Source organism: Prinia subflava, chromosome 1 (genome assembly GCF_021018805.1).
Source record: "Prinia subflava isolate CZ2003 ecotype Zambia chromosome 1, Cam_Psub_1.2, whole genome shotgun sequence".
Lineage (NCBI taxonomy): Eukaryota > Metazoa > Chordata > Aves > Passeriformes > Cisticolidae > Prinia > Prinia subflava.
In genome coordinates this window covers 1121159-1145382 of record NC_086247.1, presented here as the reverse complement: position 1 = coordinate 1145382, position 24224 = coordinate 1121159, and the positions used below count along the sequence as shown (strand labels likewise).

General features: G+C 48.6%; 2 protein-coding genes across 2 annotated transcripts in view; both read right to left on the bottom strand.

Annotated features, from left to right (window-relative positions):
• ZC3H3 (zinc finger CCCH-type containing 3) overlaps positions 1 to 24224 on the bottom strand; it is a 127828-nt gene that overhangs the window by 85206 nt on the left and 18398 nt on the right. The window lies entirely within an intron of this gene.
• GFUS (GDP-L-fucose synthase) overlaps positions 7799 to 24224 on the bottom strand; it is a 120138-nt gene continuing 103712 nt past the window's right edge. The window contains exon 12 of the mRNA XM_063403383.1: positions 7799 to 7809. The gene's annotated coding sequence lies outside the window, so the exon portion shown is untranslated. The remainder of the gene's footprint in view (positions 7810 to 24224) is intronic.

Here is a 24224-nt window from a genome sequence, read left to right as displayed (position 1 = left end):
CTCCAAGCTGAACCCTTCCAGCACCCTCAGCTGCTCCTGATGCTCCACACCCTTCCCATCCTTTGTGGAATACCATTCAAGATGTGTGGGTGTGGCATTTGGGGACGTGGATTAGTGGCAGCCTTGGCAGTGCTGGAGGACAGTCGGGACTCGATGATCTCAGAGATCTTTCCCAACCGAAGCCATCCTACATTTATCCACACAAGAACAATCCATATAATTTTCCAAAGGGGTCTGGGTCACTTCAGTCCCACCAGCCCCTGGAGACAGGTGATTTGGGAAGCCATGGAAAATAATGGGAAGAACCATGCCTCTGACTCAGTCCTGCAATTCCAAACCCAATATTCCAGCTCCAACAGAAACACCAGCAAATGTCTTGGTTTATTCCCTCCAATCCCAAAATATGGAGAGAGGCAGAGACAGAAGGGTCCAACAAGGTCTTGGTGGGGACAGCAGGACACATCACCAACCTCCCAGTAACCCCACCAGCTCTGTCACATCCTCATCCCCACTGCCAAAAAGCCCCAGGATGGCCTTTCCAAACATCACAGGAGCAGAAGAGCCGTACAAAGATGAGGAGACCCCACCTTATCCACCAGGACTGGCAAGAGGAGGTCACGCTGAAGCCTCTGAACACCGTTTTCCCAGCTCCAGCCCATGTTAAAGAGCCTGAATGGGTCTCTGGAGCATCGGCCCTTGTTCAAACACAACCCTTATTATTATAACAAAAGAGGGTGGTGGGTTTTCCTTCCCCCCTTCCCTTGGTGAATGATTATTAATGTATTTCCAGGAGCTGGATCCATTCCTCTAAATGAGAGCGCGATGGCAGGAGGAAAGCTGATAAATGCCCTCCTCCCCCCGGCCTCGCGGCGGGAGCTGCCAGGGGTGCTCGTTCTAACAAGCTGCAGATGGAAGACAACTGGAATAACAAAGTATGAATTTTTATGAGTCTAATAAATCACTCCACTTTTCCTGCTCTTGATCGTTTCCAGCACTTCAGACACCAGAAAAACCCCGGCTACAATCAAATGGGTTCAGGGATCTCGTGTTCACGCCTCGCCGTGGCACGGGGAGAGGTGGCTCTGCCTCGGGAAACGACGGGAGCGCTCGGCGGGCTGGAATTCCATTTGCATTCCTGCTTTAGGATTGACTTCTCTTTTTTTTCTTTTTTTTTTTTATTTTATTTAAATTTAACAAGGAAAAATTTGAATCTCTTAGGTATTCCCCACCCTCAAAGCCACTTATCCAGCTGAAGGCCACCCAGCTTTTAGCTTTCCTAAGTATCCACTTAAAAAGAACCTGACCTGACTCTGGCATTCAGCAGAGGAACTTGGATAAACTCAGGGAGATGGGAGGAAAACTTTGGAGGCAGAAGGTTCATTAAGATCCCTTTCATTCTCCTTTTATAAGCTTTGATATAAAGCAGGCGATGGACAGGCTCAAAATCCATCCCAATGAGAAACAAAGGGATTCAGCTACAAATTGTAACCACTGAGTAGGTGCACACAGGTTTGCTGAGGGAACTATTTGCCAAAAAGCCAGAAAAGAATCACATCCATGGAAAGAAAGAATCAGAACCTCGTTTTGCTTACCAAAAACCCTCTCTTGAAACCTCCCAGACAGAGGAGGACAGAGCTGAAGTCAGACACCCCACAATGGTTCTCAGACTATGGAAGGTGGGGTTGGAATGAGATGACCTCTTCCAGTTCAAACCATTCCATGATTCCGTGTGGTTAAGCAAAGGAGAACCATTGCTCCCCATCACTCTACAGTCCCTCAAGACCAAACACAGCTCCAGGATCTTCGAAATCTGGAAAAAAAACCCCACTCCTTATAATCACAGAATCATTAGGGTTGGAAAAGGTCTCCAAGATCATCGAGTCCAATTTGTGATCGATTCCCACCTTGTCACCCAGACCACAGCCCTGAGTGCCACATCCAGTTACTCCTCGAACATCTCTGGGGATGGGGACTCCACCACTTCCCTGGCAAGCCCCTTCCAATGCTTAACAGACCTTTCCATGAAGAAATTTTTCCTGAAATGGAATTAATGTTGCAGCACTCCTGGTCCCCAGCACCCACGTTGACAGCGAGTCCCCATCCCAGTATCCCAAACCTCAACACTTCCCCCCCGTGAAGGAAGGATGCCAAGTTAACAGGGAAACCTGTTGTTCCCATCACCCTTATCCTGCCCTAGTCTTTAATCCATCCAACATGTTCTTTTTCCCCGCTTTTCATTTGCTTTTCCAGCACTGCACTGCATCAGGGAGGGAATTCATCTTTGACAAACATTTACCGATTATCAAATCACAACTGCAGCCGCCGACAGGGGCAATAAGTCACTTTAAGCAGCCGCCCGTACTCCAGGCTCAGGAGTTTGGGCAGCTCCTCGATGACAAATCACTCCTGTCAAAGCCGCGTGTTCCCGGCCGCTCCGGAGCCGTGTTCCCTGTTGTTCCACGCTACCTGGTGTTTAATGACAACACTGTCAGACTAAGACGAAGCCGCTGCGCCGCCGACTGCCAAAGCCCCATTAGAGGGAAGATTGAGACCCTACTCTTCCCAAACTCACTCAAGCAACACAACCCACGAGTTTTTATAATTACGGCGCGAGAGCCATCGATCCCACGCTGACATCCAACCTATCCCTATGAAATGGGAGTAGTTTGCTGGCTGACAGTTGCTATAGATTATTGTGGGTGGGTGGGTTGTTTTTTTTCCCCCCTTTTTTATCCGTCGCTCGACAAAGCGCAGGATGGATGGGAAGGAAGAAGAGGAAAACGTGTGCGGTCTTTTCGGTTCTGTTTCTATCCCAGCTCTTTCCCTTCAAAGCGACTTCAGAGAATCCCAGAATGGTTTGGGTGGGAAGAGACCTTGAAGATCATCTGGTTCTGAAGCCCTGCCATGAGCAGGGACATCTTCCACTATCCCAGGTTGCTCCAAGCCCCATCCAACCTGGCCTTGAACACTTCCAGGGATGGGGCAGACAAAACTTCTCTGGGTAATCTGTGCCAGGGCCTCACCACCCTCACAGGGAAGAATTTCTTTCTTATCTCTGCTCTAAATCTTCCCTCTTTCAGTTAAAACTTTCTCCCTTGAGGAGGAAGAACATTGCTGTTGCTTTAAAGAAATGCGTTCATCTGCTTGAAGCTGTTACAGGATCCGTTAAGTTCCTATAAATAAGGAATTTCACAGCCCAAGCTGTGCACGAGCATCGAGGCATGTGGTTGATTTCCTTGGATTGCCCATTTGGGTGATCCAGCCGGATGGGTTTGGCACTCATCCACTTCTCCCACCTCCCCAAAGACCACGGCTTCATCTGTGCTGGAGGAGAAAGAATCCAGCAGCATTCCATGCTCAGCATGGAGCTGGATGGCACCAAGAGGCACCCAAACCCTACCCACTATCCCATTCCATGGACAGAAATTAAGGAATTGACCACTAGGGCTTAAACGGGACCAGATGACCCAAGACCACCATTCCTGTACCAGAGATGAAATTTTCTTATAGCTCTGGTCTAAAAAACATCATCTTCAGGATGGGGTGTGGAGAGAGGGAGCTTAAATCAGGGAAACAATGCCAAGACTTTCTCTTGGATCAAACCCACATGGGGACCAGAGTCACAGAAATTCACGATGTGGACAAGAGGATTACAAGAGGGAAATTCCCACTGGCTACCTGGATGGCTCAGGAGAGCTGTTCTTCCTTAGAATATCCCAAGTAAGCACCATACTACGAGACTTTGGAATAATTTCTACTCAAGGTCCTCTCAGGCACATGGTGGAATTCATGGGAGTGTCCTGTGCAGGGCCAGGAGTTGGACTGGAAGATCTGTGTGGGTCCAACACAGATTATTCCATGATTCCTTTCAGCCATGGTTTTGAAGCATAAAGGCACAAAGATGAGCCCACATCACTCTTTTAGGAAAGGGAAAAGAAGAAAGTTTGGGCATTGGAGGCTCCTCAATTCCCGACGTCAACAACATTGTAATAAGGAAAGCCTCAGACCTCCAAGTCACCTGATCCCAACCAACTTTGCTAAATCCAAGGCTTTTAACAAAGTAGGGAACAAAACAAAGAAAAAAAAATCTATTTTTGGTGGAAAGCAAAAGCTCTTTTACCCAAAATGTCCATAATCCCATCTCTACCCTCTGATCCAGCGCTTTACATTCAGGTTTCTATCCCTGCATCCCCGAGCATCTTCCTGGAGCTTGTGCCATCCCATGTTGGAGCATCTGCCTCTCCAATAGCACAGCTTGAAGGAAATGGAATCTGACCAAGGCCCCATTGGATTGGGTTTGGAGCAACCTGGACTCATGGAAGGTGTCCCTGTCCACGGCAGAGGGTTGGAATTAGATGCTCTTTGAGGTCTCTTTCAACCCAAACCACTTTCCTTCAATCTTGTCCTGTGACTCCAAACCTCTGGGGGTACCTGGATTCTACTCCAACAAAAAAATTAATTTTCCAGAGCCTGAGTGATGGGGGAGCAGAGCATTCTCTTTGTCACATCCTCGGGATCGCCCAGGGGTGTCAGCGTAGGAGAGGGAAAGAACAACAAATCTCCCTTTTCCAGCCTCCACACCTGACGAGCTGCTCCAGACAGGGGAGGGGGAAATATTTGATAAATTTCCATTTCCTTTCCGAAGCTGTCAGAGAATCTTTTTATTGACGGCACTCCGGGGTTTTTCCGTAGTCTCAGGGAAAAAGGCATGTGCTCTTGCTTGTTATTAAACCAAATACAAATTTTGGAGGGAGGAAAGCTACAATCCACCTCCTCCTCCAAATAAATCCTCCAAGTGTGAGTCCTGCAGAATTCCACGTATCTCACAAGCCACGTGCGAGCCCAGTTCATGTCCCTTGACCCAGGAGGAATGATGGAGGAAAGATAAACCCAGAATTATGGAATTGTTGAGGTTGGAAAACACATCCAAGATCATCAAGTCCAACTGTTAACTCAGTATTGCCATGTTCACCACTAAACTACGTCCCCAAGTGCTACATCCACATGTTTCTTCAACACCTCCAGGGATGGTGATTCCATCACCACGCTCCGAGGGCTGGAGCCCCTCTGCTCTGGAGCCAGGCTGGGAGAGCTGGAAACATCCAGCCTGGAGAAGAGAAGGATCCAGGGAGACCTTAGAGCTCCTTCCAGTGCCTAAAGGGACTCCAGGAGAGCTGGAAAGGGACTTGGGACAAGGGATGGAGGGACAGGACACAGGGAATGGCTTCCCATTGTCAGAGGGCAGGGATAGATGGGATATTAGGAAGGAATTCTCTGTGAAGGTGGGGAGGCCCTGGCATAGGTTTTCCAGGGAAGCTGTGGCTGCCTTATTCCTGGAAGCGTTCAAGACCAGGCTGGATGGGGCTTGGAGCACACTGGGATAGTGGGAGGTGTCCCTGCCCATGGCAGGGGATGGAATGAGAAGGTCTTGAAAGATCCCTTCCTACCCAAACCTTTCCCAAATTCCACGAAGACACAAGGAAAGGGCACCAAGACCCAGCCTCAGCACAGCTCCAGCCCCTGGCAACAACAATCACCCAACAAACAACATCCTAAACCAGGAAACAGCTGGATTTTAAAAAGGACCATGGCCTAAATCACTTTGGATTTCCTGCTGGTTCACAGCTTGATGGCTTCTTGTCCAAAGGTCAGAAATTCCCTCTCCGAAATCCCCCCGGAATAGACTCTCTATAAAAAGAACCAGGAGCTCACAGCAAATCCCACGTGCAAACCATAAAGCAGCAATCCCTGGAGCTCCAGGGATTCTGCACATGCCACTGGGAGTGTGAACAGCCAGACTCCCAGCCCGAATCTCAACTGCAGTAATGCCTCAAAAGTTTTCCTGTTGGCTTCCTGAAAATCCATGCACTGGATGTTTCTCGGGGCCTTCGGATTTAATCCAGTACAGCAAATCCTTCAGGAGGGTTTATGACCAAGGAACCAAAGATTTCCAGGGTGGCTCAGGAGTTCCACAAAACCAGATACAAGGTTTTACAAAGCGTCCGTACATTTTCTTTTACAAGAACCCAAAGCGATCCATGGTCTTGGAGAATTTATGTCCCATGTGCAGGAAAACTTGATCTTATGTAAATGATGATACATAAATTAAATGACCAAATAAAACCACCAGAAAATTCAAAAGGAGACATAAAGGAAATCTTGTATGGCACAATTTTAGCATGATGGGGTAGAGAGTTTCCATTGCCAGAGGGCAGGGTTAGATGGGATATTGGGAAAGAATTCTTCCCTGGGAGGGTGGTGAGGGGCTGGGATGGAATTCCCAGAGAAGCTGTGGCTGCCCTATCCCTGGAAGTGTTGAAGTCCAGGCTGGACTTGGGGCATGGAGCAGGATGTAGAGAGCCAGAAGGTCCCCCCTGAGCCTCCTTTCCCTCAGGCTGAGCCTCCCTAACTCCCTCAGCCGCTCCTGGTGCTCCAGACCCTTCCCAACTCCGTTCCCTTCTCTGGACAACAAACCCAAAATCCTTCCATGAGCTCTTCAGAGCCGTGACAGAGAAAAGCCCCACTGCCCACAGGAGCCCATGGAAAAGGCAGCAGGATTTTAGGGAAAGGCAGCAGGGACACACACCCCTATTAACCTTTCTCCCCCAGGCTTCCTGACGTGTCCACACCGAAGCCGCGCTGTCACCACTCACATCCCGTCATCTGGCCAAACTCAAACCGTCTCCAAGAAAACAGTTTGGAAAACTCTGTCCCCAAAACCCCCCTTCCCTCAACTCCTCGGAGCGCGGCGGCGCAAAACGCCTTTCCTAATGTTTCACACTCCGAGAGCTCCTCCAGCCCGCGCTCGCCGCGTAATCCCCGCAAAGCGCTTCCCAAAACAGCTGCAGCTCTCCTTAATTAGTCTCCGCGGGCAACGGGCATTAACGATTCAGTCAGATGAGCGACTATTTCTGTGTAAACCCTGTGTGCTCCCCCTGGAAGCCTCTGCACGCATCCATTCAGGGATGGCTCCGTTGAGCAGTTGAGCGCTGACCTTTTGGCCAAACCCTTCTGGAAGTGCCGCGTTAGGAGCAGGTGACCACCAGTGGCTCCGAGGCGGCGTCTCCATGAGGAAAGCACTGACCAGCTCCAGGATCGGTGGGAATTCAAACCACCTGCAGGTCTTGGGAGAGGCATGGTCAAGATGAGGAACCAACTTTTAGTCCCTGGATTTGGGTCTGTCGTTCGTGGATTTGGGATAAACTCTTAAATTACAGCAGGAGCTTGCCGTGTTTGCTCCAGGGCTCCTTTAACGGGAGCTGCATTCCAAGAAACTCAACGTCTTTACTCAGGCAAATGGGGCTCCAGGGTCTGAACAGAAGGGAGCGGGAAGATGTTTATCCCATCAAAGCGTTGTCTTGACTCAGCAATTCCGGGGGAGCCTTCAGCAAAAATAACTCCTTGAGCAGGAGCAGGTTCTGCAATAAAACCCAGCCACTGTGTCCACCTAGTGCCTAATCAGGGGCCAGATTTTAAAAGTAATTATAATAATTAACGGAGGGAGGGAAAAAAGCTGAGAACTTGGGAATCAGATGCTCATGGAAAAGATGGGCTGGAGGAGAAAATAGCTGAGCAGGTGGTGATTTTACCGTGGGTTTTAAGGTGTTCAAGGCAGAAAACAACTGAACCTCACATTAAAATATTCCTCGGATAGTTGTGCCTGATGGGGAATAGACTTCAGGGTCAAAGGGATTTGTCCACCAGCCAAAACACCCTCTGGATTCATAGGATATCCTGAGCTGGAAGGGAACCACGAGGATTAACTCCTGGCCCTGCAGAGGACATCCCAAAAATCCCACCCGGTGCCAGAGCGCCCTTTCCAACGGCTCTGGCAGCCTTAGGGCCGTGACCATTCCCTGGGGATCCTGTCTCAGCACCCAACTCCCCACTGGGGGAAGAACTTTTTCCTGATATCAACATAAACCTTCCCTGACATATTTCCAGCCACTCCCTCAGGTCCTGGTCGTGGTCACAGAGAGCAGAGATTGGAGCTGCCACTCCTGAGGAAGCTCCAGATCCCAATGATTCTTCCCTCAGTCTTCTCTTCTCCAGGTTTTTCCCCCCCAGACCCTTCATCGGGTCCCTTTGGGACAGCTTTAGATCCTTTTCTCTGGGATTACATGTTCCAGCTGTTTTTCTCCAGGAGCTCAACACGTGCTGTCCCCAGTGTCTGCCCAACTCCTCCTTCCACCAGCTCCAGCCCAAGGAATGAGTCTTCCAGAGGGGGCTAAACATCCTCGAGGATAACAAAAGGGTTATTAAGCAAAATTTTCCTCCAAGCTCAGCACAAACCTCGGGAAGAGGCTTCTCCGGGCTGATTTTATCCTCTTGATGTACCTCTTGTATCCTCTTGAATGCCAGAAGTGGCAGGAAAGTCCCCAGACATCCCTCAGCTCTTAGGGGGAGAAATGTGCTTCCTTCAGGGTGGTGGCTCCCAGGAATCCACGGAGCCGGTGCCGTGTCTCCGAGCAATTTGAGGCTGGGGAGAGCCAGCGGAGCAGTGCACGGCACATTCCTCCTCTCATCCTTTGTCTCCGGTTTTTTCCCTTCCTGCTGGGTGCAGACATCACACGGGAAGTGCCCGGGGGATCTGCTTCCAACCCCGAGGAACCCCGGGAGCAGCACCTTCCATCAGAGCTCCATTTGCAGCTGGAGATTTTCCAGCCCCTCCAGGAGCTCCTCCGGATCCGAGGGCGACACAAACACCGAGCGGCATCGCAGCCTCCTGGGAGGTTCCCAAAGTGGCTCTCAGGTGGGAAAAAATATCCATGTCCTGCTCAAAACTCCAGAATTTCTCCGTTAACTTGCCACTTCCCAGAATTCCCTCTGGATTCCCTCATGGATAACACCATACGACATCTCAAATGCCACCAAAACCTCTCTTGGAATAAATCCCAAACCGCCCCCTTGATTAACACAAGTGGACATAAAACAACCCAAACCAACCTGAGGCTGTTTCAAATCATAAACCACCTTTGATTTTTCCTATCCATAAAACTTGGAACAATATGGAAGCCTGGGAGGATGTTTATCCATAAAGTTGGAGTGGAATATCAATATTTATTTGATGGAAATTTATCATGAGCTGGGAAGTGATTATTGATACAGGGATCAGGAATCTGCACCAAATTGAATGCAAAGCAATGACAGTACCACTGCCAAAATACACTTTTATTTGGTGTGTTTATTCCATAAATGTTTATTCCATAAATGTTCTATTCCCTGCTCACACAGAAGGGAATCCCAGAACCCTGGTCTACTGGAAGCTGTCCCTGTCCATGGAAAGGGTTGGAACGAGGTGGTCTTTAAGGTCCCTTCCAAAACCATTCCAAACCATTCTGGGATTCAGGGTATTTACAGGATTTTCCGGAAGAAAAAGGGAGAATAAGGGTGGATTTGTAGGATAATTTCTGTGGAGAACCCCTGGAACTCAAATGGGAACTAGTGGGGGGTCAGCCTAGAGAAAAGGAGGCTCAGGAGGGACCTTCTCACTGCAATTCCCTGACAGGAGGGTGGAGCCGGATGGGATCAGGATCTGCTCCCAGGGAACAAGGCACAGGATGAGGGAAACAGCCTCAAGCTGCACTAGGAGAGGTTTAAGTTGGATATTGGGGAATTTTCTTCATGGAAAAGGTGGTCAGGCACTGGCACAGCTGCCCAGGGCAGTGGCAGAGTCCCCACTCCTGGAAGAATTTAAAATCCATGTGGATGTGGCACTTAGGGTCATGGCCAGTGGTGGCCTTGAGGAGCTGAGGGAACACTTGGACTCAGTGGGGCTCCAAGTTTTTTTCCAATCATGATTCCATGGTTTTATCTCATGGACTTGGCATTTTTCCACCTGGTATTTGCACCCATCTCCACACAGATTTGTCCCTGAGGGCTCCAGCCACTGCTTTTCATGGAAGGAAGGAGAAATTCCTTTCTCCATGCAGCTTCCTGGGAGCAACCAAGTGGGATTAGGAAGGAGAGAATCAGGTGGGGAAACTGAGGCAGGGTCCAGGATAATTTGCTGGAAAAGCAAAGGAGACAGTGCTGCCCTCACTTCCCAGGATTTCCCTCCCTTCAGTTAACACCTGATCCCTTCTCCAGGAATTCAGGAGAGAGGATAAAAGCGGGATGTAAACTAAAGAGCTGCGCTTTTCCAGCAGCACCGGGCGCTGGTAATGGTTGGAGTCTCCAAGATATTTGTGTCCATGTGCAGGGTGGGAAAGTGCCTGGAGTTGGGTTTCGGTCCAGCCGTGAATTCCCAAATTGTGGGGCTATTAATACATCCTGGGACGCTGGGACACGGCCATGGCATGCCAGCTGTGCCTCTGGATTGGGAACAACTGCGTGCTGGAAGTCTGGACCAAGGACTGCTGTGGCCCTTTCCATAAAACCAGTCCCAGCCCCAGCACTGATCCCACTGATCTAGGGATAGCTCTGCCCTCCAATACCCAAAATTCATCCTTAAAAAGTGGTTAATTTGGATCATTACACGGAATTTCACTAAATCCATGCAGAAAAACCTCAAGATGAGGTCTAAAAGAGCTTTAGCCCTGGCTGGATTCCAAATGTCAGGATCCAGGGACAGGTCTCAGGATCCAGAGACTGCTCTGCTCTCCACTTCCCAAAATTTCATGCTTAAAAAGTGGTTAATTCGGACCTTTACATGGAATTTGGGGTTAATTCTGCTGAAAATCCCTGCAGGAAAACCTCAAGCTGAGGTTTAAAGGAGCTTTATTCTCTGTTACATCCCAGGTCTCAGATTCCAGGGATAATTCTGCCCTTCACTTTCAGAGATTCACCCTTAAAATTTGGATCATTACACAAAATTTGGGATTAATTCTCCTGCGAATCCCTGTAGGAAAACCTCAAACTCAGTTTTAAAGGGGTTTCAGCCCCTGTCACATCCCAAGTCTCAGATTCCAGGAATCGTTCTCCCTCCATTTAAAAAGTGGTTAATCTGGATCATTACATGGAATTTGGGATTAATTCTGATGCAAATCCAGGCAGGAGTGAGCACAATGGGGAATACAATACTTTGGTCTTCCCTTAGGATATCTCAGAGGAATTTTTTAACACAGCCCTCAACATCTCACTTTTCCTCACTTAAAAGCAAGAAAACCCCAGGAAGCAGAATGACAGACTCTTGCTAGAGCAGACAGAAGGGTCAACAGCAAAAACAAGGATAAAACTCAAAAAAAAATCCCCAAATCACCTTTTTTTCCTTCCAAAGCTGCTTTAACACTTCCTTGACTGCCCTAAATCCTATGGAATCTCCTTCCCATTCTCCATTCTGGCTCTGCTTTTAAAAAGAAGAATCCGGAATAAACCAATTTTTAATAAACCGAATGTCAAGGAATTCCTTGATTTATCCAAGTGTTTAAGTCCATTTAAACCAAATTAACACCCTCAGGAATCCCAGGAAAAAGCTCCCAAGATTCCTTTGCATCCCCCCCCCTCAATTCTTTCGTGGAGGGAGGGAGCGGCCGGAAAAAGCGCAAAGGTGGGAGCTCTTTTCCAAGTCTCCTGACGAATTTCCCAGCTCGCCGGGATGACAGATCACCGAAGCTCCAGATGGATTGCTTGGAAAAGTGAGATGGTCGTGTTTGGGCCGCGACGTCAGCACATCCCATCAATCTCCGGGGAGTTCATCCCCCCCGTGCCTTTCCCTTTTCCAGAGTTCATTCCCACTTCATTACTGGATGGAGTGAGCCGGGAGTGTCTGATTTACTGGATACTTCCCGAGAGCTCCAGGGAAGGCATCGGGAAAACGGGAGCGGAGCTTTGTATTCCCAAAGCAGCGCCTGTGCCGCTGATATTCCTTAAAAAGCGGCACAGGGCAGGAGGGAGGAAGGGATTCATCCTCTGGAATGATGTGGTTTTCCACTTCCCAATTTTTGGGGGGGTAAAATCCTGGGAGAAATGTGCTCCCGGGAAGGATGACACATCCCAAAGGGTCTGCCCTGCTCCTCTGGGAATCTCCTGCAGATCCCGTTCTTCTGCACCAAACGCCAGAATCCAAGGACAGCCCAGTTTTCCTGGCTGGACAACACATCCCAAAGGTTCTGCCTGCTTTTCCAGGAATCTCCTAGAATTCACTTCCCCTAAATCAAACACCAGGAGCCACATAACATGGGAGAACCCAGTTTTCCCGGCAGGACAATACATCCCAAAGGGTCTGCCCTGTTTTTATGGGAATCTCCTGGAGATCCCACTCTCCTACACCAAACACCAAATGCCGGAATCCACAGGATAGCCCAGTTTTCCTGACTGGACAACAAATCCCAAAGGTTCTGCCCTACTCCACCAGGAATTTCTTAGAGATCTCACTCTCCCACATGAAATTCCAGGAAATTAAGTTGCAGGAGCAGCCGATTTTCCCTGTGGGAACTTTGCAGGACATCACCAACCCCCACCTTAAATCATCACCAGAGCAGGTTTAAATCACCAATTCAGCCTTTTCCCCCCCCAAAAAAAAACCTTATCCTGATTCCCAGAAAAGAGCTGGAGAGCTTTTCCCACTCTTTTCCACAAATCCGTGCCCTCCCTCAACAAGCCAAGCCGTGCTGAAAACAGATTTTTAGCATTCTGTGACATAAAGGTGCCGCTGCTCCCGGCTCCCAGGTAATTTCCTGGTCAGCATCCCTTTATCCCACCATCTGCTGGAATGATTACGAGCCGGAAAAATCCTGACCCAGCAGGAAAACTGGAGAAGGATGAGGCAGAGGGAAGCAGATGCAGCAGGATCGGGCTGGAGCAGTGTTCCAGCACGGAGCTTGTGCCTCAACATTCCCCCCTCCGGAACAAAACCCTCCTGGATATGTATAAAAGAGGGAAAAAAGGAAAAAAAAATCCCAGCCAGAGGATATTTCAGGGAAAAATGAGGGTTTGGAGGTTGCTTTTTTATTTTGCAGAAGGAATTTTATGTCATAAAAAGGGATTGTTCCCATTTTACTCAAATCATAACTGAAGGTGGTTTGGGATTATTTTTTAAATCCCGAATTTTTGTCAATGAAAAACCAGGCATGCACATCCCATTTTTATCCTTTACAGGGATCCCCTCACTTCTTAATTTGGTCACTCTGGCACAAAGCTCTTTGCCACAAAATCCAAGAAATCCAGGTCGGCAGGGACCAATTGAAAAAGATGGATTTGATCTCCCGACGGAGCCTTTCCCGCTGTTGTGCTGCTCCAGAGGGTCCGGAGGTGATGCCACCCCACTCCCTCTCTTTGTGGAGCAATCAAGGCAGGAATGAATTAGTTAATTGTGGTTAAGGACAGAGCAAAAGTTTTGGGAAGGCAGGGAAATAAAATAATCCGGTCCAATAAAAAAATTCCCGGTCAACTCGCCGGTCTTGGGAATCAATTAACGGGATAGGAATCGGCTCCGTGTGGGAAAACATCCCAGAGGCAGCACAAAAGCAACCCCAGCTCTGTCCCTAAGGCAGGAATCCCACACGGAGGGAGAAAAGGTAATTACAGGAGCACTGGAAAACAGGATTTATTCCCAAAGGGGTTTTTTTTTACAGAGCATGATTTTCTCAGCGTCTTATTCCGCTCTCACTCCCGATAGCTCAGGAATACCGGGAATGAAGGAGTTAAAAAAACAACACGGGGTTTAAATTCAATTCTTGCACCTTACAGGTTATCCAGGATATCCCAAATTATCCAGCATGCACGGAGACCCCAGAGGGTTTAAAGAGGAGGCAGGATACACCTCACTTCATTCAGGATTGATGGGCAGGATTAGGGATTAAACCCAAATTTACCCTGAAAAGTCCCACAAAAATGAAGGCAGGGCACTGCTGCCGGGGGAAATTCCAAGCAGCTCTGGCCCGGCTACGATTCCTGCTGAACACACGGATATTTTGCTGCTTCTTGTAACTCTCAGTTCGTTTTTCCCTACGGAAAAAAAAACCTTTCTCCGGAAAAACAGCGGAGGCATCGTGCCCCCTAGAGGGTACCACGGCAGGTCCTGGTGCCAGATCCTGCTTTTCCCTATCCCAACAGGAAAAGGACGGAAGGAAAAATCAATTTCTTCCCATGATTTCCACACCTGTGCCTGAATATTCTTTGTAAAGAATTGGAGAAGAAAGGGAAAAACGCATCCGGGAATTTTAAACTTCGCAGTACAGGCTCCAAATTTTATCCCTCCCAATTTTCCTTTCCAACTGGGAAATTGGTGTAATCAAACCCCAAACCAAGGAATACAGGGAAACAATCTATCCCAGAACAAGGAATACAGGGAAAAGATCCCTTCTTGTTTTGCTGGAGTGACACACACAGAATTAAGCTCTCCAGGGAAGCTGCTGGTGCTGAGTCCAGTTATCCCTAAAAATCATCCCAAAAGGATCCCTTTGGGATGCGGTCTTGCTCAAACCCTCAGAGGGGGGTTTATTCACCGACCCATCTCCCAAATCTCTTCCCACATTTCAGAACTGGGAAAATGCTGAGTCCAACAACACGGCTACGATTAAATGGGAAAGTGGAAGGGGGAAAACAGGGAAAAGCCAAAAGAAATAGGTTTGAAGCCAGAGAGTGGGAACAGATGGAGCCAATGAGGCACAGAAATACAAGGAAAAGGCTGCTCCTGCCTCAGGGAGCTGCCAAGGTGAAGGATCCATCCCAGGAAAGGGGTGGAAAGGGAATATCCTGACACAGGATAGAGCTGGAGGAGCATCCACAGATGTCTTGGTTGGTGGCGGAAAGGGTTTTCCTGGTGAAATTTAAGGAGCCAAAAATCCCTGGTTTTACACAGGCAGCAGCCCTGGTTTATCCCAAATCCCAAATCCCACACCACGCTTTCCATGGGGCACAGAAATGTCCCACCCCACTGTCAGCAACAACTCTGCTACTTCCTCAAGCTCTCAGAACACCTTTCCCAACTGGTTATTCTACGAAAACCATGGAATTGGGAAGATGAAGACACAGCAATTGCAAGGGACTGGGCAGCCTGGAGCTGACATTCCCACAGGGAATGAGCTGAGCTTTCCCTCCAGGCTTCCTTCGGCTGAGTCCATCAGGCTCGTTCCAAGATCCCCAGCTCTTAATTAAGCGTGGCTAATCAGACACCTGGAATTATCCAGCCCTGTGGCATTCCCAGCGGGGAAAAGGGGAGGGAAAATAAACCCCACCCCATCCCACTTGTTTCACCACCAGCCTGAGCTCAGGAACAGCTGCAGATTCTGACCGGGAGCTTCCCATTTGTTTGGGAGCTTTGGGGAACAAAATAAAAAAGGGAACGGGGATTTGGATTTGTAGGTGTGGGTGTGTGTTGGAATAACACCTTTGGGAAGTGGCACCTGGGAAGTTCTTGGCACTGCAGGCAGCAAGGTGGTACCAGAGCCAGACTGGAATGTCCAGACTCCAAATTATAGGATTATGGAATGGTTTGGGTCGGAAAGGACCTTCAAGATCATGGAATTCCAACCCCTGCCACAGGCAGGGACACCTTCCACTATCCCACGTTGCTCCAAACCCGATCCAGCCTGGCCTTGGATACTTCCAGGGACGAGGCAGCTTCTCTAGGAATTCCATCCCTGCTTCTCACCACTCTCCCAGGGAGGAATTCCTTCCCAATATCCCATCTAATCCTCCCTTCTGGCAGTGGGAGGCCATTCCCTGTGTCCTGGCACTGCACTTAAAGTGAAGAAAGGCAAAAGAAGCTCTGGGATCAGACCCAATAATGACACAACTTCCAGGGATTCTCCCCACCACCAGCTCTGCTTTTTGAGGGAGATGCGCAGGAACCTGGAGAAGTTGTGGAGTCCCAATCCCTGGAATTTTCCAGGCCAGGTTGGAGGGGGCTTGGAACAGCCCGGGAGAGTGGAACGTGTCCCTGCCCATGGCAGGGGGTGGAACTGGATGAGCTTTAAGGTCCTTTCCAACCCAAATTATTCCAGGATTTTAGGAAGGCGACAGCCACCAAGCTGGACAGTAAGCAGGGATTTTATCCCGGGAAAAGGAAGAAGGGAGCACAGCAACAACACCCATCCTCCATCACCTCCCCAACTCCTCCCCAGCCCTCATGGAATGACAGACGAGGGAAGAGGGATCAATCCACAAGGAATTAGACGAGCCAAGTGGCAAATCAACAACAGGGTCGGGATGAGATCATCCGCAAAAATTACCCCGGGAGGTGTCAGGAATCGAATCCCACATGATTCCCTGTTGGCCTCAAGAGCCCCCGATCTCCAACCCTCTCCAGGCTCGGGATGCTCTTTTAATTTATGGGAATCACATCTTGCCTGGAGCCTCCCATGACGAATTCCATCAATTCGATGCATCCGAACCAAATCTTAAAATGGGAAAGGCACCTGTGAGAGGAGCGAGGAGCTCCCCGAGGCTGCGGAGCGGAGGCCGAGCCAGGGCAGGCGTTCCCGGCGTGAGTCGGATGCCAGGGCGGATGTTTCCGTAGGGACTCGACAAATCCAAGAGCTATCCCGAGCCAAGGAGGGTAAAGATAGATCCGGCACGCCGGGACAAACCTGTGCTTGGAGTTCCTCTTGTTTCCCGTTTTTCCCCTTTTTTTCTTGGTGTGCCTTCTCCCTGTCCTCCCTCACAAGCGATCCCCCCCTGCTTGGGAGTATTGGGAGGAAAGTTGGGAATGGGATAAGGTTACTCTGTCCCTAGGGAGGGAGAAGTGGCTTGCTCACAGCTGGCATTCCCTCGTTTTCTCACAGGCAGTTAATTGGGAATTTTCATCACTCCTGCTGTTATATATGGACACAAGAGATGGAAAAGGGGAAGGATGATGACTCGGAGCAGGTGTTTTCGTTAAGGATTTCAGCGGGAATATTTCCTGCCCAAACCAACTTCCAGAAGTGAAACCCAAGGCACAGCCCTGGAAAGGAGCAGTTCAGGACATTCCTTGTTCCTTTTCCGTGGGCTGATCCTGGAGCTGTGGGATGAGACAATCTCTGGAGATGTATAAATGTCACTCAAAGGAATAAGAACCACAAATGTCACATCAAAAATCCCTGGGATGCTCTTAGAATGTTCTTTTCTGTTCGTGGCTACAGAAGAATTCCAATTATTTTCCTCCACTGGAAAATAATAATATATGGACTAGCACAGGGGGGAAATAAGTCTTAATTAGCAGGATTCCAATTCCTCTAAGTAATCCCAGAGCAAAGAGGAAGATCTTCCCTCTCCTGCACTCTCCTGTACCTGCACTCTGGCACTTCACACCTGCAAATATTCCTGTTACATGGAAAAACTGGATGGAAGAATATTCTGGAGCATCATTCCAGACCTTCCTGGACCCACTGAGCCCAAGGACCTGCCAGGACCTTGGGATGTGGGGTCATAACCTTGGTTCTAATTCCAGCTCCATCCCAATGCTTGGGTGTCCTGGAGTGAGTCCAGAGGAGACCACGGAGATGCTCCGAGGGCTGGAGCCAGGCTGGGAGAGTTGGGAATGTCCAGCCTGGAAAAGGAAAGCCTCCAGGGAGACCTTGGAGCACTTTCCAGGGCCTAAAGGGACACCTGGAGAGCTGGAGAGGGACTTGGGACAAGGGATGGAGGGACAGGACACAGGGAATGGCCAGAGGATAGGATTGGATTGGATTTTGGGAAGGAATTCTTCCCTGTGAGGGTGGTGAGGCCCTGGAATGGAATTCCCAGAGAAGCTGTGGCTGCCCCTGGATCTCTGGAAGTGTCCAAGGCCAGGTTGGATGGGTCTTGGAGCAACCTGGGATAGTGGAAGGTGTCCTTGCCCATGGCAGGGGTTGGAAGTGGATGACCTTCAAAATTCCCAAACCTTTCTCTGCCCATCCTCTGGATGAGGCAGGGCTTTATTTTCCTGGATTGCCAAACCGCCACTTGGAAATAAATCCTAAATTTTACTAAATCAGGACAATTATTCACAGGAGGTTTGTTTACAGGACCAAATCCAGACACAAATATTCTCACAAATGTTGAATATTCCCAGTGTCAAAGCTTGGCTGCAACGCAATCAGCACCATTCCAAGGAATCACAGGAATCACTTCCTCAACCTCTGCTCCTCCACTGCACAAAAATTCCCTGAAATCCCACAAAAACCCAGGAAAGCAGCACTTATTATTTTCCATTATAGGTGTAAAATACTTGGAGCGTTCCCAACAATTCCCAAGAGCTGATGAACAACACAAGGATTCATTTGTCCCTGGGAAGTGTCAGGGAGGGAAGGAAACAGTGACCCAGAATCCAAGAGCAAATAAAGATAATAAAGTGCATTTTAGAGGGGGGAAATTTCCTGTTCCTCCACTGAAATCCAGCAGGGAATGCTGCAAGGGAGAGCAGAAGGAAAAGCAGGTTTACAGGAGGGAAAATCAGGAAGAGTTACGGGATTAAAAGGAAATGGTCCATTAATATTTCTCCTTAAATAACAACAGCCATAACTCAGCCTATTCCAAGGGGTGACAACGTGACACTGGAGCTGGAGATGCTCTTGGGAGCAACAAAACGATTTCCTGGGATAGTCTTCGGAGCCGGAATTGGATCAGAGATCAGATCTCCATATTTTAATGGGATCACTCCACCGGCAGCTGCTCAGCATCCCGCAGTCATTGTCCGGGATCCCATCCCAGGAGGTGCCAAACAAATCCAAAAGAAAAGAGCTTGAATGAGGTGATTTTTCCTAACAATGCCATAATTGTTGGGGTAACTAATTAATGCCGGCTGCAGCCTGGAGCAGAGCCCTGGCTGTGCTAATTATGGAATTTTTAATCCATTCCCTCTCCTTTCACCCGTGGAAAGGAGCTCCTAGAGGTAGCAAGGAGGGAGAATTGTGGAGATGCTGCTGCTTCCCAGCTCCTGTTTTCCATGCTGGCTCCATGACCAGGATACCAGGAACATCCCATAGGTGGACATCCCATTTTTCTCTCTTCCCTGACCTTCACCTTATGCTTTTTACTTCTCACATGCAATTCCCCTTCTCTCAGGACTCTAAAACCAAGATTTTTAGGGATAAACTTCCAAACCACTTCATCTTGTCCCTTGCTCCAGAGGTGTGGAAGAAGCAGCCAAAAATCCCCCAGGAATGGGATGATGAAGGATTGAGCAGAGATTCTCACAGAAATCAAACATATATTTGCTTCTAGACATGGAAACTCCAAGAAAATCCCAGGAAAGAGCCTGGCTGACAGCAGGGATAGCTGGGATAAGCAGTGTTTTGGCCACATCAATCCAACAGTTCTCTGATTCCCAGTTTAAAAGGGAAATGCCAGCGTTCCTCCTTCCAGTCCTTTTTTCCCACACCAGCAGATTTTCACATGAAGTGCTCCAAGATCCCTCGTTAACATCCCAAATTATTTAATTTTTACCCCAAATTTTCAAAGGGAAAGCTGGGCAGAGAGAGGAGACGCTCATCCATGGATCACATCCACATCCCAACCAGTTTGAAGGATTGCAGGATGCATCAGCTTGGAACGCACTGAATCCATGGAGCACATCCACATGGTCCCAGATCTCCTCCGTAAATATTTTCCGACACTTGTGACCCAGCTGTAATCCAAGCTGGGACCACCTCAACCTCCTTCTCCTTCTCATTTATCCCAATTTTCCCTTTCCCAAGGTGGGATCTTTTGGGTAGCAGATGGGATACAGGTACCGCCCCGCTCCGGGATGGGATTCCCCCATTGCACGGAGCCAATTAAGGGAATATTCCTAAGGAATTCTGGAGGTCAACACTACAATTCAGACAAACATGGGAAGCCATTCCGAGGTGCTGAATGATTTAAAACAGAATTCCCTGCCCAGTCATTCCAGGGTGCCACCTGTCGGAGTTTGGAGCCTGAGAAAATACCCAGGAATGAGCAGAATCCCAAGGCACAGCTCAGCTCCACCAACTGCCGTAAGGAAGAAGCTGCTAATGGCTCCTCACTTGCTCCAGGGATTATGTCATAGCTCAAATTGTATTCCCAAGGAATGGGGTTACCACATTCCAGAGGAACGTGCTGGATACACGCAGCAGCTTCCCAGGGCTGGAAACAACACGGGCGGCACAAGAGCACGGGAAAGAAATATCCCAGTGGACACACAGGGAAGTTTGCTCCAAGTATCCCTCTGGCCAAGCCCCTCAGTTTTCAGATTTCTGGGAGAAGGGACACACTTCCTTTGGAGGAGGGACACGCTTCCTCTGGAGACTCCAGGACAAAAATGTTCCACAGGGAAAAAAAGAAATTCACAGAATCGTGGAATGGTTCAGGGTTGGAATGCAGCCCCAAGACATTCCAACTCCTGTGCCATGGGCAGGGACACCTCCCACTATCCCAGGTTGCTCCATGTCCTGTCCAACCTGGCCTGGAAAAGGCCAAAAAGATAAATGATAGAGCACAGATTCCTTTAAAACTCTTTTCCAAGAGATTCCCACATTTCCAGGTGCAGATTTGCTGTCACGGACTCTGGCTCACTGTGGTCCTCTGTTACTTCCCAGCTGTTTCCAGGGCCACCCCCACATTCCAAACACATTCCAGTCCCTAAAACCACACCTTCTCCTTGTGCTGGGACAGTGAGATCCCACCAATCCTCAGATCTGACTTCTAAGATTAAAACCTTTCCCTAAATTCTATGATTTTAGCACCGTATTTTAGACGAATCAACCTGAAAACTTCCAAAGATCCCAATCCATGACCAGTCCACAGGGAACATTCCCATGAAATCCAGAAGAAAACAGGATTTAGGACAAGACTGAGGCCAATCCATAAACCCAGTTTATTTGGAGAGTCAGCACTTCTCAAATCCACCCAACTGCACTGCGGGGACTTGGAGCTGCCAGGGAATGTCACCTGTCAAGGCCACTTAGAGGGAGAGCACCTCATCCCTGATGTTCCCATCCCGTAAATATTTCAAACAAAAACCAATTAACACCACTCCAGGCTGGAAAAAAAGCTGCTCCGCTCTTCTCCCTCGGAAATAAACTTTCCAAACTGGGAGAAAACTGAAGGGGAGGAAAAACAAGCCAGGCTTCGATGCTTTTCCTTTCCGCCTGGATCCCTCCGTCGCTCCTGAGGGTGAAGGGTGGAAACTCCAGGTTTCCTCTCATTCCTTAAAATCCTGCTCACAAAATATCCTCAGCATCTTTCTCACTGATCCAGCTCTTCCCAGCACTGATCCTGAGTCCCTCCTTTCCATGGAATCGATAAAGCTGGAAAAGCCCTCTAAGGTTAGTGAGTCCAAGAGAAGGGAATGGAGCTGGGAAGGGTCTGGAGCACCAGGAGCAGCTGAGGGAGCTGGGAAAAGGGCTCAGCCTGAAGAAAAGGAGGCTCTGGAAGGAATTTTTCACTCTGTAATTCCCTGGTGGAGCCAGGTGGGAGTCGGGATCTGCTCCCAGGGAACAAGGATGAGAGGGAACAGCCTCAAGTTGCACATGGGAAGATCCAGCTTAGGTATCAGGGGGAAATTTCTCCATGGGAAGAGTTAACAAGCCCTAGCATGGCATTCCCAGGGCAGTGGAATCACAATCCCCGGAATTCTGAACCCTGGAAGAGTTCAAAAAATGTGTGGATGTGAAACTTGGGAACATGGGCTGGTGCTGGGTTAATGGTTGGTCTCTATCTTAGAGGCCTTTTCCAACCTCAGTGATTCCATGATTTCTTTGGCCCTCATCCACTTCCCTCCAAACCTTTTTGATTTTCTCCCCATTTTCTTTTGCCTGATCTCCCCAAGACCTCTCTGATCCTACAGGAATGGGGACCTATAGGATCACCAGCCCCACCCAGGAAGGAGTGAAGAGCACAGGGAACAGAATCTTGGAATGCTTTGGAAGGGACCTTAAAGCTCATCCCATTCCACCCCCCTGACATGGTCAGGGACATGTTCCACTATCCAAGATTTCTCCAAGATCCATCCAACATGTCCTGGAATGCTTCCAGAAATGGGACAACCACAGCTTCTCTGAGAAACCTGAGTGAGGGCTTCCCCACCCTCACAGGGAAGAATTCCTGCCCAATAAATGAGATTTTGGCCCAGATCCCACAGCACTGGGATCTGCCTGAGGTTTTTTTCCCAGATCTCACAGATCCCTTTTTCCCAGATCTGCTCCCATCTTCCAGGCAGGAAAACCCAGGAACAGCAGTAAAATCATTTATCCCAAGGTTACAGAGGTCCAGCAACAGTAAAGATTCTTTGGTTTTAATCAACTGCAAATGGATTTGAAGGACATTCCCTGGGTATTCCAGGGAATGCTGGTATTCCAATTCAAGAGTATTTCCAAATGGTAAATCCCTTTTTAGGCCACCAAAAATTCCAGAACTGGGAAAAGAAATCCCTCCTGTCTCCCACTGTCTTGGCTGAATCCCCATTTGATCCCAGTTGATTTGAACATAAAAGGTTTTGTTGGTGGTTTTGCAGGAATTTGTTTTGTTTCCCTCTTTTTCCCCCATAAATAAAAATAAATCATCCCAAACTTCATCCATCCACACGCACTGGAAGGAAAAAATCCCACCCAGCCTTTTTCACTCAGCTGCCACATCCAATTATTCTCTCTAGGCCATGTGTCAGGAACCATCTCCTAAATATATGGAATTTTCAAACAGCAGGAGAGTCAGACTTCCAGCTCTCATCTCACCAGTGACCTGGATGAACTGGGAGCTTACTGGTTGGCAGAGCTGGAAGGGAAAAAACAATTCCCTGAAAAATTTCTGACATTCCTTTATTTTACTCTTTAGTAATCCACAGGATATCCAGGAGCATCTGGAGCTGCAAATCCTGATTCGAGCCCAAATTCCAAGCTGGATGAGGCTTGGATTAACCCGGGATAGTGGAAGGTGTCCCTGCCTGGGCAGGGGTTGGAATTCCACAATCTTTAAGGTTCCTTCCAATCCAAACTATTCCTTCTGAGTATTTCTTATCCAGGTTTTACAGGAAAAGCCACCCACTAAAAATCCCTCAGGAATGTCAGCGATCCTTTTCATAGGATAAAACACCCTTGTCTAGTGAAAAACTGGAAGTTTATGAATTTGTCCTTTTCCCAACACAGCAACCAGCAACTCCAGAATTTATTTAAACTTAAAAATTGAGAAAATACCTCAGTCCTACAGGCTTCAAGATTTGGGAAAAGTTTTTTTAAAACATACTGACAACAACCACACTCCTGCTTTGAATTCCAAGGATAATGCTGTGCCATTAAGTAACCCCGGCCACTCTGCTCCCATGAATATTTAAAGGAGAAAAAGCAAAGCATTAGGGAAGGAGGCAGCCTGGAATGTGCACTAAGATCCCTGGGAAGAGAGGACAGGACAAAGGAAGTGTCAGCACAGCCAAAGTGGCCACTGTGATGTCCAGGATTGGGTTTTAAGAGGACGGAATGGGAAGGGAAAATTCTTCCGACACCACTTAGTGTGGAATGAGCCCTTGGGAACAGGCAGTGACTGACATGGATGGGGAGTGAAGCCAAGGTGAGAATCCATTAATGGAAATGCAAGAGGAAGATGTCCTTTCCCTTTTCAGAAAGGGAAAAACTGGCTGGGAATTGTGGGGATCGAATAAGATGGCAAAAAAAAATTGGGATTGATGGCTCCTACAATGTGTTACCAGAAATCCAGAAAAATTTGGGAATGTGTTAAGGAATTAAATAAAAAAAGAACAGGAATAAATCTGAATTATTCCTTCCAGTGCCTATAGGAGCTCCAAGAAAGCTGGAGAGGGACTTTGGATAAGGAGTACAGGGACAGGACACAGGGAATGGCTTCCCACTGCCAGAGGGGTGGGATAGATGGGATATCAGGAAGGAATTATTCTCTAGGGGGGTGGTGAGGGGCTGGGATGGGATTCCCAGAGAAGCTGTGGCTGCCCCATCCCTGGAAGTGTCCAAGGCCAGCTTGGACAGGGCTTGGAGCAACCCGGGATGGGGCAAGGTGTCCCTGCCCATGGCAGGGGTGGGATTGGGTGGTCTTGAAGGTCCCTCCTAATTCCCACCATTCTGTGATTCTGGGATACTCCAAAAAAAGAAATCAAATTCCATGTCCAAATTCCCAACCATTGCTGTCAGGCACAGAGTCGAAGCAGAGAGTGAGAGCAAGAGGAAAAACAGAAAGTCCAGAATGATGGAACTGAAAGCTGGAAAAGAGCTCCAGGATCGGAGTCCAAACCTCAGCCCAGCATCATCACCACGTCCACCACTAACCCCTGTCCTCAAGTGCCAAATCCACACATCCACACATTTTTTGGACACTTCCAGGGATGTGACTCCCCCACACCCCCAAGCAGCCCATTCCAGTGCTTTACAACCCTTTCCACAAAAAACATTTTCCCAATA